The sequence below is a fragment of the Phyllobates terribilis genome, unplaced genomic scaffold (assembly GCF_046119375.1).
Source record: "Phyllobates terribilis strain yellow unplaced genomic scaffold, ASM4611937v1 Scaffold_181__1_contigs__length_3860067, whole genome shotgun sequence".
Taxonomy (NCBI): Eukaryota; Metazoa; Chordata; class Amphibia; order Anura; family Dendrobatidae; genus Phyllobates; species Phyllobates terribilis.
Window position 1 is genome coordinate 3,433,880 of NW_027362941.1, and position 21,414 is coordinate 3,455,293.

Consider the following 21,414-nt stretch of genomic DNA (forward strand, 5'->3'; position numbering starts at 1 on the left):
ATCTGTGGTAACTGAGAGCGGGTACAATAACGCATCTGTGGTAACTGAGAGCGGGTACAATAACGCATCTGTGGTAACTGAGAGCGGGTACAATAACGCATCTGCGGTAACTGAGAGCGGGCACAATAACGCATCTGCGGTAACTGAGAGCGGGTACAAGAACGCATCTGTGGTAACTGAGAGCGGGCACAATAACGCATCTGTGGTAACTGAGAGCGGGTACAAGAACGCATCTGTGGTAACTGAGAGCGGGCACAATAATGCATCTGTGGTAACTGAGAGCGAGTACAATAACACATCTGTGGTAACTGAGAGCGGGCACAATAACGCATCTGCGGTAACTGAGAGCGGGTACAAGAACGCATCTGTGGTAACTGAGAGCGGGCACAATAACGCATCTGTGGTAACTGAAAGCGGGTACAAGAACGCATCTGTGGTAACTGAGAGCGGGTACAATAACGCATCTGCGGTAACTGAGAGCGGGTACAATAACGCATCTGTGGTAACTGAGCGGGCACAATAACGCATCTGTGGTAACTGAGAGCGGGTACAAGAACGCATCTGTGGTAACTGAGAGCGGGCACAATAACGCATCTGTGGTAACTGAGAGCGGGTACAAGAACGCATCTGTGGTAACTGAGAGCGGGTACAATAACGCATCTGCGGTAACTGAGAGCGGGCACAATAACGCATCTGTGGTAACTGAGAGCGGGCACAATAACGCATCTGTGGTAACTGAGAGCGGGTACAAGAACTCATCTGTGGTAACTGAGAGCGGGCACAATAACACATCTGTGGTAACTGAGAGCGGGCACAATAACGCATCTGCGGTAACTGAGAGCGGGTACAATAACGCATCTGTGGTAACTGAGAGCGGGCAAAATAACGCATCTGTGGTAACTGAGAGCGGGTACAAGAACGCATCTGTGGTAACTGAGAGCGGGTACAATAACGCATCTGCGGTAACTGAGAGCGGGCACAATAACGCATCTGTGGTAACTGAGAGCGGGTACAAGAACGCATCTGTGGTAACTGAAAGCGGGCAAAATAACGCATCTGTGGTAACTGAAAGCGGGTACAAGAACGCATCTGTGGTAACTGAGAGCGGGTACAATAACGCATCTGCGGTAACTGAGAGCGGGCACAATGACGCATCTGTGGTAACTGAGAGCGGGTACAAGGACGCATCTGTGGTAACTGAGAGCGGGCACAATAATGCATCTGTGGTAACTGAGAGCGGGTACAAGAACGCATCTGTGGTAACTGAGAGCGGGTACAATAACGCGTCTGTGGTAACTGAGAGCGAGTACAATAACGCATCTGTGGTAACTGAGAGCGGGCACAATAACGCATCTGTGGTAACTGAGAGCGGGTACAAGAACGCATCTGTGGTAACTGAGAGCGGGCACAATAACTCATCTGTGGTAACTGAGAGCGGGTACAATAACGCATCTGTGGTAACTGAGAGCGGGCACAATAACGCATCTGTGGTAACTGAGAGCGGGTACAAGAACGCATCTCTGGTAACTGAGAGCGGGCACAATAATGCATCTGTGGTAACTGAGAGCGGGTACAATAACGCATCTGTGGTAACTGAGAGCGGGTACAAGAACGCATCTGCGGTAACTGAGAGCGGGCAAAATAACGCATCTGTGGTAACTGAGAGCGGGTACAAGAACGCATCTGTGGTAACTGAGAGCAGGTACAATAACACATCTGTGGTAACTGAGAGCGGGTACAATAACACATCTGTGGTAACTGAGAGCGGGCACAATAACGCATCTGTGGTAACTGAGAGCGGGTACAAGAACGCATCTGTGGTAACTGAGAGCAGGTACAATAACACATCTGTGGTAACTGAGAGCGGGTACAATAACACATCTGTGGTAACTGAGAGCGGGCACAATAACGCATCTGTGGTAACTGAGAGCGGGTACAAGAACGCATCTGTGGTAACTGAGAGCAGGTACAATAACACATCTGTGGTAACTGAGAGCGGGTACAATAACACATCTGTGGTAACTGAGAGCGGGTACAATAACGCATCTGTGGTAACTGAGAGCGGGTACAATAACGCATCTGTGGTAACTGAGAGCGGGTACAATAACGCATCTGCGGTAACTGAGAGCGGGCACAATAACGCATCTGTGGTAACTGAGAGCGGGTACAAGAACGCATCTGTGGTAACTGAGAGCGGGCACAATAACGCATCTGTGGTAACTGAGAGCGGGTACAAGAACGCATCTGTGGTAACTGAGAGCGGGCACAATAATGCATCTGTGGTAACTGAGAGCGAGTACAATAACACATCTGTGGTAACTGAGAGCGGGCACAATAACGCATCTGTGGTAACTGAGAGCGGGTACAAGAACGCATCTGTGGTAACTGAGAGCGGGCACAATAACGCATCTGTGGTAACTGAGAGCGGGTACAAGAACGCATCTGTGGTAACTGAGAGCGGGTACAATAACGCATCTGCGGTAACTGAGAGCGGGCACAATAACGCATCTATGGTAACTGAGAGCGGGCACAATAACGCATCTGTGGTAACTGAGAGCGGGTACAAGAACGCATCTGTGGTAACTGAGAGCGGGCACAATAACACATCTGTGGTAACTGAGAGCGGGCACAATAACGCATCTGCGGTAACTGAGAGCGGGTACAATAACGCATCTGTGGTAACTGAGAGCGGGCAAAATAACGCATCTGTGGTAACTGAGAGCGGGTACAAGAACGCATCTGTGGTAACTGAGAGCGGGTACAATAACGCATCTGCGGTAACTGAGAGCGGGCACAATAACGCATCTGTGGTAACTGAGAGCGGGTACAAGAACGCATCTGTGGTAACTGAGAGCGGGCAAAATAACGCATCTGTGGTAACTGAGAGCGGGTACAAGAACGCATCTGTGGTAACTGAGAGCGGGCACAATAACGCATCTGTGGTAACTGAGAGCGGGTACAATAACGCATCTGTGGTAACTGAGAGCGGGCACAATAACGCATCTGTGGTAACTGAGAGCGGGTACAAGAACGCATCTGTGGTAACTGAGAGCGGGCACAATAATGCATCTGTGGTAACTGAGAGCGGGTACAATAACGCATCTGTGGTAACTGAGAGCGGGTACAAGAACGCATCTGCGGTAACTGAGAGCGGGCAAAATAACGCATCTGTGGTAACTGAGAGCGGGTACAAGAACGCATCTATGGTAACTGAGAGCGGGCAAAATAACGCATCTGTGGTAACTGAGAGCGGGTACAATAACGCATCTGTGGTAACTGAGAGCGGGTACAATAACGCATCTGCGGTAACTGAGAGCGGGCACAATAACGCATCTGTGGTAACTGAGAGCGGGTACAAGAACGCATCTGTGGTAACTGAGAGCGGGCACAATAATGCATCTGTGGTAACTGAGAGCGAGTACAATAACACATCTGTGGTAACTGAGAGCGGACACAATAACGCATCTGTGGTAACTGAGAGCGGGTACAAGAACGCATCTGTGGTAACTGAGAGCGGGTACAAGAACGCATCTGTGGTAACTGAGAGCGGGCAAAATAACGCATCTGTGGTAACAGAGCGGGTACAATAACGCATCTGTGGTAACTGAGAGCGGGCACAATAACGCATCTGTGGTAACTGAGAGCGGGTACAAGAACGCATCTGTGGTAACTGAGAGCGGGTACAATAACGCATCTGTGGTAACTGAGAGCGGGCACAATAACGCATCTGTGGTAACTGAGAGCGGGTACAAGAACGCATCTGTGGTAACAGAGCGGGTACAAGAACGCATCTGTGGTAACTGAGAGCGGGCAAAATAACGCATCTGTGGTAACTGAGAGCAGGTACAATAACGCATCTGTGGTAACTGAGAGCAGGTACAATAACGCATCTGTGGTAACTGAGAGCGGGTACAATAACGCATCTGTGGTAACTGAGAGCGGGCACAATAACGCATCTGTGGTAACTGAGAGCGGGCACAATAATGCATCTGTGGTAACTGAGAGCGGGCACAATAACGCATCTGTGGTAACTGAGAGCGGGTACAATAACGCATCTGTGGTAACTGAGAGCGGGTACAATAACGCATCTGTGGTAACTGAGAGCGGGCACAATAACGCATCTGTGGTAACTGAGAGCGAGTACAAGAACGCATCTGTGGTAACTGAGAGCGGGCACAATAACGCATCTGTGGTAACTGAGAGCGGGTACAATAACGCGTCTGTGGTAACTGAGAGCGAGTACAAGAACGCGTCTGTGGTAACTGAGAGCGGGCACAATAACGCGTCTGTGGTAACTGAGAGCGGGTACAATAACGCATCTGTGGTAACTGAGAGCGGGTACAATAACGCATCTGTGGTAACTGAGAGCGGGCACAATAACGCATCTGTGGTAACTGAGAGCGGGTACAATAACGCATCTGTGGTAACTGAGAGCGGGCACAATAACGCATCTGTGGTAACTGAGAGCGAGTACAAGAACGCATCTGTGGTAACTGAGAGCGGGTACAATAACGCATCTGTGGTAACTGAGAGCGGGCACAATAACGCATCTGTGGTAACTGAGAGCGAGTACAAGAACGCATCTGTGGTAACTGAGAGCGGGCACAATAACGCATCTGTGGTAACTGAGAGCGGGCACAATAACGCATCTGTGGTAACAGAGCGGGTACAATAACACATCTGTGGTAACTGAGAGCGGGTACAATAACGCATCTGTGGTAACTGAGAGCGGGTACAATAACGCATCTGTGGTAACTGAGAGCGGGTACAATAACGCGTCTGTGGTAACTGAGAGCGAGTACAAGAACGCGTCTGTGGTAACTGAGAGCGGGCACAATAACGCGTCTGTGGTAACTGAGAGCGGGTACAATAACGCATCTGTGGTAACTGAGAGCGGGTACAATAACGCATCTGTGGTAACTGAGAGCGGGCACAATAACGCATCTGTGGTAACTGAGAGCGGGTACAATAACGCATCTGTGGTAACTGAGAGCGGGTACAATAACGCATCTGTGGTAACTGAGAGCGGGTACAATAACGCATCTGTGGTAACTGAGAGCGGGCAAAATAACGCATCTGTGGTAACTGAGAGCGGGCAAAATAACGCATCTGTGGTAACAGAGCGGGCACAATAACGCATCTGTGGTAACTGAGAGCGGGCACAATAACGCATCTGTGGTAACTGAGAGCGGGTACAATAACGCATCTGTGGTAACTGAGAGCGGGTACAATAACGCATCTGTGGTAACTGAGAGCGGGCACAATAACGCATCTGTGGTAACTGAGAGCGGGCACAATAACGCATCTGTGGTAACTGAGAGCGGGCACAATAACGCATCTGTGGTAACTGAGAGCGGGCACAATAACGCATCTGTGGTAACTGAGAGCGGGCACAATAACGCATCTGTGGTAACTGAGAGCGGGTACAATAACGCATCTGTGGTAACTGAGAGCGGGCATAATAAGGCTGTGTGCCCACGTAGCGTTTTTCAAGCGTTTATGCTGCGGAATTTCCGCAGTGGAAACGCTTGTTAAACGCTAGGTAATCCGCACCCCATGGTCCCCAAGGGGATTCCGCATGTTCTGTGCACATGCTGCGGATTTTTCGGCAGCGTGTATGCTGCGTACAAAAATCCGCAGCATGTCATTTAATTTTGCGGAAGGGCAGCGGAACTCCCGCCATAGACTTGCATTGAGACGCATAGAAACCACAACTGTACATTTTTACAAGCGGCTTCTATGCGTCTCTATGTGCGGATGGTACCCAGTTCAGGAGGAGAGGAGACTCTCATCCAGACCTGGGTACCATTCTACCTGTAAAAAAAGAATAAAATAACAAATAAAGTTTATACTCACCTGTCCGGCGTCTTCTCTCTGAATGCCAGCAGCGCTGAAGGACCTTCGGTGACTTCACAGTCATGTGACCGCAGGCCCTTCACCGCTCTGTCTCGCGATATGCCGGCAGCCGGGAACTAGCCAGGAAGCAGCGCTGCAGCCACGCCAGGGCCTCGGGGGTGAGTATAGCTTTATTTGTTTTAATTTTTACGATTCACACTGTATAAATCCATGCTGTTTGCATGGATTTATACAGTGTGACCTAGTTGTCAAGCACTTTCCAAGTGATGCTATCGCCTGGAAAGTGCTTGTCAATCTGCATGCAGAAACGCATGTGAACCCGCATGTGGATCCGCATGTATTCTGCAGGAAAAACGCATGCACAATCTGCATGCGTTTTTTTCTGCCAGGTAGATGCAGAAATGCTGCAGAAATTTTCTGCTTAATTTCTGCATCGTGGGCACATAGCCTAACGCATCTGTATTAACTGAGAGCGGGTACAATAACGCATCTGCGGTAACTGAGAGCGGGTACAATAACGCATCTGTGGTAACTGAGAGCGGGTACAATAACGCATCTGTGGTAACTGAGAGCGGGTACAATAACGCATCTGTGGTAACTGACAGTGGGCACAATAACGCATCTGTGGTAACAGAGCGGGTACAATAACGCATCTGTGGTAACTGAGAGCGGGCACAATAACGCATCTGTGGTAACTGAGAGCGGGTACAAGAACGCATCTGTGGTAACTGAGAGCGGGTACAATAACGCATCTGTGGTAACTGAGAGCGGGTACAATAACGCATCTGTGGTAACTGAGAGCGGGTACAATAACGCATCTGTGGTAACTGAGAGCGGGTACAATAACGCATCTGTGGTAACTGAGAGCGGGTACAATAACGCATCTGTGGTAACTGAGAGCGGGTACAATAACGCATCTGTGGTAACAGAGCGGGCACAATAACGCATCTGTGGTAACTGAGAGCGGGCACAATAACGCATCTGTGGTAACTGAGAGCGGGTACAATAACGCATCTGTGGTAACTGAGAGCGGGTACAATAACTCATCTGCGGTAACTGAGAGCGGGCACAATAACGCATCTGTGGTAACTGAGAGCGAGTACAAGAACGCATCTGTGGTAACTGAGAGCGGGCACAATAACGCATCTGTGGTAACTGAGAGCGGGTACAATAACGCATCTGTGGTAACTGAGAGCGGGTTCAATAACGCATCTGTGGTAACTTAGAGCGGGTACAATAACGCATCTGTGGTAACTGAGAGCGGGCAAAATAACGCATCTGTGGTAACTGAGAGCGGGCAAAATAACGCATCTGTGGTAACAGAGCGGGCACAATAACGCATCTGTGGTAACTGAGAGCGGGCACAATAACGCATCTGTGGTAACTGAGAGCGGGTACAATAACGCATCTGTGGTAACTGAGAGCGGGTACAATAACGCATCTGTGGTAACTGAGAGCGGGCACAATAACGCATCTGTGGTAACTGAGAGCGGGTACAAGAACGCATCTGTGGTAACAGAGCGGGCACAATAACGCATCTGTGGTAACTGAGAGCGGGTACAAGAACGCATCTGTGGTAACTGAGAGCGGGCACAATAATGCATCTGTGGTAACTGAGAGCGAGTACAATAACACATCTGTGGTAACTGAGAGCGGGTACAATAACACATCTGTGGTAACTGAGAGCGGGTACAATAACGCATCTGTGGTAACTGACAGTGGGCACAATAACGCATCTGTGGTAACTGAGAGCGGGTACAATAACACATCTGTGGTAACTGAGAGCGGGTACAATAACGCATCTGTGGTAACTGACAGTGGGCACAATAACGCATCTGTGGTAACTGAGAGCGGGTACAATAACGCATCTGTGGTAACTGAGAGCGGGTACAATAACGCATCTGTGGTAACTGAGAGCGGGTACAATAACGCATCTGTGGTAACTGAGAGCGGGTACAATAACGCATCTGCGGTAACAGAGAGCGGGCACAATAACGCATCTGCGGTAACTGAGAGCGGGTACAAGAACGCATCTGTGGTAACTGAGAGCGGGCACAATAACGCATCTGTGGTAACTGAGAGCGGGTACAAGAACGCATCTGTGGTAACTGAGAGCGGGCACAATAATGCATCTGTGGTAACTGAGAGCGAGTACAATAACACATCTGTGGTAACTGAGAGCGAGTACAATAACACATCTGTGGTAACTGAGAGCGGGTACAATAACACATCTGTGGTAACTGAGAGCGGGTACAATAACGCATCTGTGGTAACTGACAGTGGGCACAATAACGCATCTGTGGTAACTGAGAGCGGGTACAAGAACGCATCTGTGGTAACTGAGAGCGGGCACAATAATGCATCTGTGGTAACTGAGAGCGAGTACAATAACACATCTGTGGTAACTGAGAGCGGGTACAATAACACATCTGTGGTAACTGAGAGCGGGTACAATAACGCATCTGTGGTAACTGACAGTGGGCACAATAACGCATCTGTGGTAACTGAGAGCGGGTACAATAACACATCTGTGGTAACTGAGAGCGGGTACAATAACGCATCTGTGGTAACTGACAGTGGGCACAATAACGCATCTGTGGTAACTGAGAGCGGGTACAATAACACATCTGTGGTAACTGAGAGCGGGTACAATAACGCATCTGTGGTAACTGAGAGCGGGTACAATAACGCATCTGTGGTAACTGAGAGCGGGTACAATAACGCATCTGCGGTAACTGAGAGCGGGCACAATAACGCATCTGTGGTAACTGAGAGCGGGTACAAGAACGCATCTGTGGTAACTGAGAGCGGGCACAATAACGCATCTGTGGTAACTGAGAGCGGGTACAAGAACGCATCTGTGGTAACTGAGAGCGGGCACAATAATGCATCTGTGGTAACTGAGAGCGAGTACAATAACACATCTGTGGTAACTGAGAGCGGGCACAATAACGCATCTGCGGTAACTGAGAGCGGGTACAAGAACGCATCTGTGGTAACTGAGAGCGGGCACAATAACGCATCTGTGGTAACTGAAAGCGGGTACAAGAACGCATCTGTGGTAACTGAGAGCGGGTACAATAACGCATCTGCGGTAACTGAGAGCGGGTACAATAACGCATCTGTGGTAACTGAGAGCGGGCACAATAACGCATCTGTGGTAACTGAGAGCGGGTACAAGAACGCATCTGTGGTAACTGAGAGCGGGCACAATAACGCATCTGTGGTAACTGAGAGCGGGTACAAGAACGCATCTGTGGTAACTGAGAGCGGGTACAATAACGCATCTGCGGTAACTGAGAGCGGGCACAATAACGCATCTGTGGTAACTGAGAGCGGGCACAATAACGCATCTGTGGTAACTGAGAGCGGGTACAAGAACGCATCTGTGGTAACTGAGAGCGGGCACAATAACACATCTGTGGTAACTGAGAGCGGGCACAATAACGCATCTGCGGTAACTGAGAGCGGGTACAATAACGCATCTGTGGTAACTGAGAGCGGACAAAATAACGCATCTGTGGTAACTGAGAGCGGGTACAAGAACGCATCTGTGGTAACTGAGAGCGGGTACAATAACGCATCTGTGGTAACTGAGAGCGGGTACAATAACGCATCTGCGGTAACTGAGAGCGGGCACAATAACGCATCTGTGGTAACTGAGAGCGGGTACAAGGACGCATCTGTGGTAACTGAGAGCGGGCACAATAATGCATCTGTGGTAACTGAGAGCGGGTACAAGAACGCATCTGTGGTAACTGAGAGCGGGTACAATAACGCGTCTGTGGTAACTGAGAGCGAGTACAATAACGCATCTGTGGTAACTGAGAGCGGGCACAATAACGCATCTGTGGTAACTGAGAGCGGGTACAAGAACGCATCTGTGGTAACTGAGAGCGGGCACAATAACTCATCTGTGGTAACTGAGAGCGGGTACAATAACGCATCTGTGGTAACTGAGAGCGGGTACAATAACGCATCTGTGGTAACTGAGAGCGGGTACAATAACGCATCTGTGGTAACTGAGAGCGGGTACAATAACGCATCTGTGGTAACTGACAGTGGGCACAATAACGCATCTGTGGTAACAGAGCGGGTACAATAACGCATCTGTGGTAACTGAGAGCGGGCACAATAACGCATCTGTGGTAACTGAGAGCGGGTACAAGAACGCATCTGTGGTAACTGAGAGCGGGTACAATAACGCATCTGTGGTAACTGAGAGCGGGTACAATAACGCATCTGTGGTAACTGAGAGCGGGTACAATAACGCATCTGTGGTAACTGAGAGCGGGTACAATAACGCATCTGTGGTAACTGAGAGCGGGTACAATAACGCATCTGTGGTAACTGAGAGCGGGTACAATAACGCATCTGTGGTAACAGAGCGGGCACAATAACGCATCTGTGGTAACTGAGAGCGGGCACAATAACGCATCTGTGGTAACTGAGAGCGGGTACAATAACGCATCTGTGGTAACTGAGAGCGGGTACAATAACTCATCTGCGGTAACTGAGAGCGGGCACAATAACGCATCTGTGGTAACTGAGAGCGAGTACAAGAACGCATCTGTGGTAACTGAGAGCGGGCACAATAACGCATCTGTGGTAACTGAGAGCGGGTACAATAACGCATCTGTGGTAACTGAGAGCGGGTTCAATAACGCATCTGTGGTAACTTAGAGCGGGTACAATAACGCATCTGTGGTAACTGAGAGCGGGCAAAATAACGCATCTGTGGTAACTGAGAGCGGGCAAAATAACGCATCTGTGGTAACAGAGCGGGCACAATAACGCATCTGTGGTAACTGAGAGCGGGCACAATAACGCATCTGTGGTAACTGAGAGCGGGTACAATAACGCATCTGTGGTAACTGAGAGCGGGTACAATAACGCATCTGTGGTAACTGAGAGCGGGCACAATAACGCATCTGTGGTAACTGAGAGCGGGTACAAGAACGCATCTGTGGTAACAGAGCGGGCACAATAACGCATCTGTGGTAACTGAGAGCGGGTACAAGAACGCATCTGTGGTAACTGAGAGCGGGCACAATAATGCATCTGTGGTAACTGAGAGCGAGTACAATAACACATCTGTGGTAACTGAGAGCGGGTACAATAACACATCTGTGGTAACTGAGAGCGGGTACAATAACGCATCTGTGGTAACTGACAGTGGGCACAATAACGCATCTGTGGTAACTGAGAGCGGGTACAATAACACATCTGTGGTAACTGAGAGCGGGTACAATAACGCATCTGTGGTAACTGACAGTGGGCACAATAACGCATCTGTGGTAACTGAGAGCGGGTACAATAACACATCTGTGGTAACTGAGAGCGGGTACAATAACGCATCTGTGGTAACTGAGAGCGGGTACAATAACGCATCTGTGGTAACTGAGAGCGGGTACAATAACGCATCTGCGGTAACAGAGAGCGGGCACAATAACGCATCTGTGGTAACTGAGAGCGGGTACAAGAACGCATCTGTGGTAACTGAGAGCGGGCACAATAACGCATCTGTGGTAACTGAGAGCGGGTACAAGAACGCATCTGTGGTAACTGAGAGCGGGCACAATAATGCATCTGTGGTAACTGAGAGCGAGTACAATAACACATCTGTGGTAACTGAGAGCGAGTACAATAACACATCTGTGGTAACTGAGAGCGGGTACAATAACACATCTGTGGTAACTGAGAGCGGGTACAATAACGCATCTGTGGTAACTGACAGTGGGCACAATAACGCATCTGTGGTAACTGAGAGCGGGTACAAGAACGCATCTGTGGTAACTGAGAGCGGGCACAATAATGCATCTGTGGTAACTGAGAGCGAGTACAATAACACATCTGTGGTAACTGAGAGCGGGTACAATAACACATCTGTGGTAACTGAGAGCGGGTACAATAACGCATCTGTGGTAACTGACAGTGGGCACAATAACGCATCTGTGGTAACTGAGAGCGGGTACAATAACACATCTGTGGTAACTGAGAGCGGGTACAATAACGCATCTGTGGTAACTGACAGTGGGCACAATAACGCATCTGTGGTAACTGAGAGCGGGTACAATAACACATCTGTGGTAACTGAGAGCGGGTACAATAACGCATCTGTGGTAACTGAGAGCGGGTACAATAACGCATCTGTGGTAACTGAGAGCGGGTACAATAACGCATCTGCGGTAACTGAGAGCGGGCACAATAACGCATCTGTGGTAACTGAGAGCGGGTACAAGAACGCATCTGTGGTAACTGAGAGCGGGCACAATAACGCATCTGTGGTAACTGAGAGCGGGTACAAGAACGCATCTGTGGTAACTGAGAGCGGGCACAATAATGCATCTGTGGTAACTGAGAGCGAGTACAATAACACATCTGTGGTAACTGAGAGCGGGCACAATAACGCATCTGCGGTAACTGAGAGCGGGTACAAGAACGCATCTGTGGTAACTGAGAGCGGGCACAATAACGCATCTGTGGTAACTGAAAGCGGGTACAAGAACGCATCTGTGGTAACTGAGAGCGGGTACAATAACGCATCTGCGGTAACTGAGAGCGGGTACAATAACGCATCTGTGGTAACTGAGAGCGGGCACAATAACGCATCTGTGGTAACTGAGAGCGGGTACAAGAACGCATCTGTTGTAACTGAGAGCGGGCACAATAACGCATCTGTGGTAACTGAGAGCGGGTACAAGAACGCATCTGTGGTAACTGAGAGCGGGTACAATAACGCATCTGCGGTAACTGAGAGCGGGCACAATAACGCATCTGTGGTAACTGAGAGCGGGCACAATAACGCATCTGTGGTAACTGAGAGCGGGTACAAGAACGCATCTGTGGTAACTGAGAGCGGGCACAATAACACATCTGTGGTAACTGAGAGCGGGCACAATAACGCATCTGCGGTAACTGAGAGCGGGTACAATAACGCATCTGTGGTAACTGAGAGCGGGCAAAATAACGCATCTGTGGTAACTGAGAGCGGGTACAAGAACGCATCTGTGGTAACTGAGAGCGGGTACAATAACGCATCTGCGGTAACTGAGAGCGGGCACAATAACGCATCTGTGGTAACTGAGAGCGGGTACAAGAACGCATCTGTGGTAACTGAGAGCGGGCAAAATAACGCATCTGTGGTAACTGAGAGCGGGTACAAGAACGCATCTGTGGTAACTGAGAGCGGGTACAATAACGCATCTGCGGTAACTGAGAGCGGGCACAATAACGCATCTGTGGTAACTGAGAGCGGGTACAAGGACGCATCTGTGGTAACTGAGAGCGGGCACAATAATGCATCTGTGGTAACTGAGAGCGGGTACAAGAACGCATCTGTGGTAACTGAGAGCGGGTACAATAACGCGTCTGTGGTAACTGAGAGCGAGTACAATAACGCATCTGTGGTAACTGAGAGCGGGCACAATAACGCATCTGTGGTAACTGAGAGCGGGTACAAGAACGCATCTGTGGTAACTGAGAGCGGGCACAATAACTCATCTGTGGTAACTGAGAGCGGGTACAATAACGCATCTGTGGTAACTGAGAGCGGGCACAATAACGCATCTGTGGTAACTGAGAGCGGGTACAAGAACGCATCTCTGGTAACTGAGAGCGGGCACAATAATGCATCTGTGGTAACTGAGAGCGGGTACAACAACGCATCTGTGGTAACTGAGAGCGGGTACAAGAACGCATCTGCGGTAACTGAGAGCGGGTACAAGAACGCATCTGTGGTAACTGAGAGCGGGCACAATAACTCATCTGTGGTAACTGAGAGCGGGTACAATAACGCATCTGTGGTAACTGAGAGCGGGCACAATAACGCATCTGTGGTAACTGAGAGCGGGTACAAGAACGCATCTCTGGTAACTGAGAGCGGGCACAATAATGCATCTGTGGTAACTGAGAGCGGGTACAACAACGCATCTGTGGTAACTGAGAGCGGGTACAAGAACGCATCTGCGGTAACTGAGAGCGGGCAAAATAACGCATCTGTGGTAACTGAGAGCGGGTACAAGAACGCATCTGTTGTAACTGAGAGCAGGTACAATAACACATCTGTGGTAACTGAGAGCGGGTACAATAACACATCTGTGGTAACTGAGAGCGGGCACAATAACGCATCTGTGGTAACTGAGAGCGGGTACAAGAACGCATCTGTGGTAACTGAGAGCAGGTACAATAACACATCTGTGGTAACTGAGAGCGGGTACAATAACACATCTGTGGTAACTGAGAGCGGGCACAATAACGCATCTGTGGTAACTGAGAGCGGGTACAAGAACGCATCTGTGGTAACTGAGAGCAGGTACAATAACACATCTGTGGTAACTGAGAGCGGGTACAATAACACATCTGTGGTAACTGAGAGCGGGTACAATAACGCATCTGTGGTAACTGAGAGCGGGTACAATAACGCATCTGTGGTAACTGAGAGCGGGTACAATAACGCATCTGCGGTAACTGAGAGCGGGCACAATAACGCATCTGTGGTAACTGAGAGCGGGTACAAGAACGCATCTGTGGTAACTGAGAGCGGGCACAATAACGCATCTGTGGTAACTGAGAGCGGGTACAAGAACGCATCTGTGGTAACTGAGAGCGGGCACAATAATGCATCTGTGGTAACTGAGAGCGAGTACAATAACACATCTGTGGTAACTGAGAGCGGGCACAATAACGCATCTGTGGTAACTGAGAGCGGGTACAAGAACGCATCTGTGGTAACTGAGAGCGGGCACAATAACGCATCTGTGGTAACTGAGAGCGGGTACAAGAACGCATCTGTGGTAACTGAGAGCGGGTACAATAACGCATCTGCGGTAACTGAGAGCGGGCACAATAACGCATCTATGGTAACTGAGAGCGGGCACAATAACGCATCTGTGGTAACTGAGAGCGGGTACAAGAACGCATCTGTGGTAACTGAGAGCGGGCACAATAACACATCTGTGGTAACTGAGAGCGGGCACAATAACGCATCTGCGGTAACTGAGAGCGGGTACAATAACGCATCTGTGGTAACTGAGAGCGGGCAAAATAACGCATCTGTGGTAACTGAGAGCGGGTACAAGAACGCATCTGTGGTAACTGAGAGCGGGTACAATAACGCATCTGCGGTAACTGAGAGCGGGCACAATAACGCATCTGTGGTAACTGAGAGCGGGTACAAGAACGCATCTGTGGTAACTGAGAGCGGGCAAAATAACGCATCTGTGGTAACTGAGAGCGGGTACAAGAACGCATCTGTGGTAACTGAGAGCGGGTACAATAACGCATCTGCGGTAACTGAGAGCGGGCACAATAACGCATCTGTGGTAACTGAGAGCGGGTACAAGAACGCATCTGTGGTAACTGAGAGCGGGCACAATAATGCATCTGTGGTAACTGAGAGCGGGTACAAGAACGCATCTGTGGTAACTGAGAGCGGGCACAATAACGCATCTGTGGTAACTGAGAGCGGGTACAATAACGCATCTGTGGTAACTGAGAGCGGGCACAATAACGCATCTGTGGTAACTGAGAGCGGGTACAAGAACGCATCTGTGGTAACTGAGAGCGGGCACAATAATGCATCTGTGGTAACTGAGAGCGGGTACAATAACGCATCTGTGGTAACTGAGAGCGGGTACAAGAACGCATCTGCGGTAACTGAGAGCGGGCAAAATAACGCATCTGTGGTAACTGAGAGCGGGTACAAGAACGCATCTATGGTAACTGAGAGCGGGCAAAATAACGCATCTGTGGTAACTGAGAGCGGGTACAATAACGCATCTGTGGTAACTGAGAGCGGGTACAATAACGCATCTGCGGTAACTGAGAGCGGGCACAATAACGCATCTGTGGTAACTGAGAGCGGGTACAAGAACGCATCTGTGGTAACTGAGAGCGGGCACAATAATGCATCTGTGGTAACTGAGAGCGAGTACAATAACACATCTGTGGTAACTGAGAGCGGGCACAATAACGCATCTGTGGTAACTGAGAGCGGGTACAAGAACGCATCTGTGGTAACTGAGAGCGGGTACAAGAACGCATCTGTGGTAACTGAGAGCGGGCAAAATAACGCATCTGTGGTAACTGAGAGCGGGTACAATAACGCATCTGTGGTAACTGAGAGCGGGCACAATAACGCATCTGTGGTAACTGAGAGCGGGTACAAGAACGCATCTGTGGTAACTGAGAGCGGGTACAATAACGCATCTGTGGTAACTGAGAGCGGGCACAATAACGCATCTGTGGTAACAGAGCGGGTACAAGAACGCATCTGTGGTAACTGAGAGCGGGCAAAATAACGCATCTGTGGTAACTGAGAGCAGGTACAATAACGCATCTGTGGTAACTGAGAGCAGGTACAATAACGCATCTGTGGTAACTGAGAGCGGGTACAATAACGCATCTGTGGTAACTGAGAGCGGGCACAATAACGCATCTGTGGTAACTGAGAGCGGGCACAATAATGCATCTGTGGTAACTGAGAGCGGGCACAATAACGCATCTGTGGTAACTGAGAGCGGGTACAATAACGCATCTGTGGTAACTGAGAGCGGGTACAATAACGCATCTGTGGTAACTGAGAGCGGGCACAATAACGCATCTGTGGTAACTGAGAGCGAGTACAAGAACGCATCTGTGGTAACTGAGAGCGGGCACAATAACGCATCTGTGGTAACTGAGAGCGGGTACAATAACGCGTCTGTGGTAACTGAGAGCGAGTACAAGAACGCGTCTGTGGTAACTGAGAGCGGGCACAATAACGCGTCTGTGGTAACTGAGAGCGGGTACAATAACGCATCTGTGGTAACTGAGAGCGGGTACAATAACGCATCTGTGGTAACTGAGAGCGGGCACAATAACGCATCTGTGGTAACTGAGAGCGGGTACAATAACGCATCTGTGGTAACTGAGAGCGGGCACAATAACGCATCTGTGGTAACTGAGAGCGAGTACAAGAACGCATCTGTGGTAACTGAGAGCGGGTACAATAACGCATCTGTGGTAACTGAGAGCGGGCACAATAACGCATCTGTGGTAACTGAGAGCGAGTACAAGAACGCATCTGTGGTAACTGAGAGCGGGCACAATAACGCATCTGTGGTAACTGAGAGCGGGCACAATAACGCATCTGTGGTAACAGAGCGGGTACAATAACACATCTGTGGTAACTGAGAGCGGGTACAATAACGCATCTGTGGTAACTGAGAGCGGGTACAATAACGCATCTGTGGTAACTGAGAGCGGGTACAATAACGCGTCTGTGGTAACTGAGAGCGAGTACAAGAACGCGTCTGTGGTAACTGAGAGCGGGCACAATAACGCGTCTGTGGTAACTGAGAGCGGGTACAATAACGCATCTGTGGTAACTGAGAGCGGGTACAATAACGCATCTGTGGTAACTGAGAGCGGGCACAATAACGCATCTGTGGTAACTGAGAGCGGGTACAATAACGCATCTGTGGTAACTGAGAGCGGGTACAATAACGCATCTGTGGTAACTGAGAGCGGGTACAATAACGCATCTGTGGTAACTGAGAGCGGGCAAAATAACGCATCTGTGGTAACTGAGAGCGGGCAAAATAACGCATCTGTGGTAACAGAGCGGGCACAATAACGCATCTGTGGTAACTGAGAGCGGGCACAATAACGCATCTGTGGTAACTGAGAGCGGGTACAATAACGCATCTGTGGTAACTGAGAGCGGGTACAATAACGCATCTGTGGTAACTGAGAGCGGGCACAATAACGCATCTGTGGTAACTGAGAGCGGGCACAATAACGCATCTGTGGTAACTGAGAGCGGGCACAATAACGCATCTGTGGTAACTGAGAGCGGGCACAATAACGCATCTGTGGTAACTGAGAGCGGGCACAATAACGCATCTGTGGTAACTGAGAGCGGGTACAATAACGCATCTGTGGTAACTGAGAGCGGGCATAATAAGGCTGTGTGCCCACGTAGCGTTTTTCAAGCGTTTATGCTGCGGAATTTCCGCAGTGGAAACGCTTGTTAAACGCTAGGTAATCCGCACCCCATGGTCCCCAAGGGGATTCCGCATGTTCTGTGCACATGCTGCGGATTTTTCGGCAGCGTGTATGCTGCGTACAAAAATCCGCAGCATGTCATTTAATTTTGCGGAAGGGCAGCGGAACTCCCGCCATAGACTTGCATTGAGACGCATAGAAACCACGACTGTACATTTTTACAAGCGGCTTCTATGCGTCTCTATGTGCGGATGGTACCCAGTTCAGGAGGAGAGGAGACTCTCATCCAGACCTGGGTACCATTCTACCTGTAAAAAAAGAATAAAATAACAAATAAAGTTTATACTCACCTGTCCGGCGTCTTCTCTCTGAATGCCAGCAGCGCTGAAGGACCTTCGGTGACTTCACAGTCATGTGACCGCAGGCCCTTCACCGCTCTGTCTCGCGATATGCCGGCAGCCGGGAACTAGCCAGGAAGCAGCGCTGCAGCCACGCCAGGGCCTCGGGGGTGAGTATAGCTTTATTTGTTTTAATTTTTACGATTCACACTGTATAAATCCATGCTGTTTGCATGGATTTATACAGTGTGACCTAGTTGTCAAGCACTTTCCAAGTGATGCTATCGCCTGGAAAGTGCTTGTCAATCTGCATGCAGAAACGCATGTGAACCCGCATGTGGATCCGCATGTATTCTGCAGGAAAAACGCATGCACAATCTGCATGCGTTTTTTTCTGCCAGGTAGATGCAGAAATGCTGCAGAAATTTTCTGCTTCATTTCTGCATCGTGGGCACATAGCCTAACGCATCTGTATTAACTGAGAGCGGGTACAATAACGCATCTGCGGTAACTGAGAGCGGGTACAATAACGCATCTGTGGTAACTGAGAGCGGGTACAATAACGCATCTGTGGTAACTGAGAGCGGGTACAATAACGCATCTGTGGTAACTGACAGTGGGCACAATAACGCATCTGTGGTAACAGAGCGGGTACAATAACGCATCTGTGGTAACTGAGAGCGGGCACAATAACGCATCTGTGGTAACTGAGAGCGGGTACAAGAACGCATCTGTGGTAACTGAGAGCGGGTACAATAACGCATCTGTGGTAACTGAGAGCGGGTACAATAACGCATCTGTGGTAACTGAGAGCGGGTACAATAACGCATCTGTGGTAACTGAGAGCGGGTACAATAACGCATCTGTGGTAACTGAGAGCGGGTACAATAACGCATCTGTGGTAACTGAGAGCGGGTACAATAACGCATCTGTGGTAACAGAGCGGGCACAATAACGCATCTGTGGTAACTGAGAGCGGGCACAATAACGCATCTGTGGTAACTGAGAGCGGGTACAATAACGCATCTGTGGTAACTGAGAGCGGGTACAATAACTCATCTGCGGTAACTGAGAGCGGGCACAATAACGCATCTGTGGTAACTGAGAGCGAGTACAAGAACGCATCTGTGGTAACTGAGAGCGGGCACAATAACGCATCTGTGGTAACTGAGAGCGGGTACAATAACGCATCTGTGGTAACTGAGAGCGGGTACAATAACGCATCTGTGGTAACTGAGAGCGGGTACAATAACGCATCTGTGGTAACTGAGAGCGGGCAAAATAACGCATCTGTGGTAACTGAGAGCGGGCAAAATAACGCATCTGTGGTAACAGAGCGGGCACAATAACGCATCTGTGGTAACTGAGAGCGGGCACAATAACGCATCTGTGGTAACTGAGAGCGGGTACAATAACGCATCTGTGGTAACTGAGAGCGGGTACAATAACGCATCTGTGGTAACTGAGAGCGGGCACAATAACGCATCTGTGGTACCTGAGAGCGGGCACAATAACGCATCTGTGGTAACTGAGAGCGGGCACAATAACGCATCTGTGGTAACTGAGAGCGGGCACAATAACGCATCTGTGGTAACTGAGAGCGGGCACAATAACGCATCTGTGGTAACGGAGAGCGGGTACAATAACGCATCTGTGGTAACTGAGAGCGGGCATAATAAGGCTGTGTGCCCACGTAGCGTTTTTCAAGCGTTTATGCTGCGGAATTTCCGCAGTGGAAACGCTTGTTAAACGCTAGGTAATCCGCACCCCATGGTCCCCAAGGGGATTCCGCATGTTCTGTGCACATGCTGCGGATTTTTCGGCAGCGTTTATGCTGCGTACAACAATCCGCAGCATGTCATTTAATTTTGCGGAAGTGCAGCGGAACTCCCGCCATAGACTTGCATTGAGACGCATAGAAACCACGACTGTACATTTTTACAAGCGGCTTCTATGCGTCTCTATGTGCGGATGGTACCCAGTTCTGGAGGAGAGGAGACTCTCATCCAGACCTGGGTACCATTCTACCTGTAAAAAAAGAATAAAATAACAAATAAAGTTTATACTCACCTGTCTGGCGTCTTCTCTCTGAATGCCAGCAGCGCTGAAGGACCTTCGGTGACTTCACAGTCATGTGACCGCAGGCCCTTCACCGCTCTGTCTCCCGATATGCCGGCAGCCGGGAACTAGCCAGGAAGCAGCGCTGCAGCCACGCCAGGGCCTCGGGGGTGAGTATAGCTTTATTTGTTTTAATTTTTACGATTCACACTGTATAAATCCATGCTGTTTGCATGGATTTATACAGTGTGACCTAGTTGTCAAGCACTTTCCAAGTGATGCTATCGCCTGGAAAGTGCTTGTCAATCTGCATGCAGAAACGCATGTTAACCCGCATGTGGATCCGCATGTATTCTGCAGGAAAAACGCATGCACAATCTGCATGCGTTTTTTTCTGCCAGGTAGATGCAGAAATGCTGCAGAAATTTTCTGCTTCATTTCTGCATCGTGGGCACATAGCCTAACGCATCTGTAGTAACTGAGAGCGGGTACAATAACGCATCTGCGGTAACTGAGAGCGGGTACAATAACGCATCTGTGGTAACTGAGAGCGGGTACAATAACGCATCTGTGGTAACTGAGAGCGGGTACAATAACGCATCTGTGGTAACTGACAGTGGGCACAATAACGCATCTGTGGTAACAGAGCGGGCACAATAACACATCAGTGGTAACTGAGAGCGGGCACAATAACGCATCTGTGGTAACTGAGAGCGGGTACAATAACGCATCTGTGGTAACTGAGAGCGGGTACAATAACTCATCTGCGGTAACTGAGAGCGGGTACAATAACGCATCTGCGGTAACTGAGAGCGGGTACAATAACGCATCTGCGGTAACTGAGAGCGGGTACAATAACGCATCTGCGGTAACTGAGAGCGGGTACAATAACGCATCTGTGGTAACTGACAGTGGGCACAATAACGCATCTGTGGTAACTGAGAGCGGGCACAATAACGCATCTGTGGTAACTGAGAGCGGGTACAATATCGCATCTGTGGTAACTGAGAGCGTGTACAATAACGCATCTGTGGTAACTGACAGTGGGCACAATAACGCATCTGTGGTAACTGACAGTGGGCACAATAACGCATCTGTGGAAACTGACAGTGGGCACAATAACGCATCTGTGGTAACTGAGAGCGGGTACAATAACGCATCTGCGGTAACTGAG

The 21,414-nt window shown here is 49.5% G+C and overlaps 1 long non-coding RNA gene across 1 annotated transcript in view; it reads left to right on the forward strand.

Moving 5' to 3' along the window:
* The window catches only part of LOC141212705 (uncharacterized), a 262,183-nt gene that overhangs the window by 74,528 nt on the left and 166,241 nt on the right, over positions 1 to 21,414 (forward strand). The gene's annotated exons all lie outside the window — the stretch shown is intronic.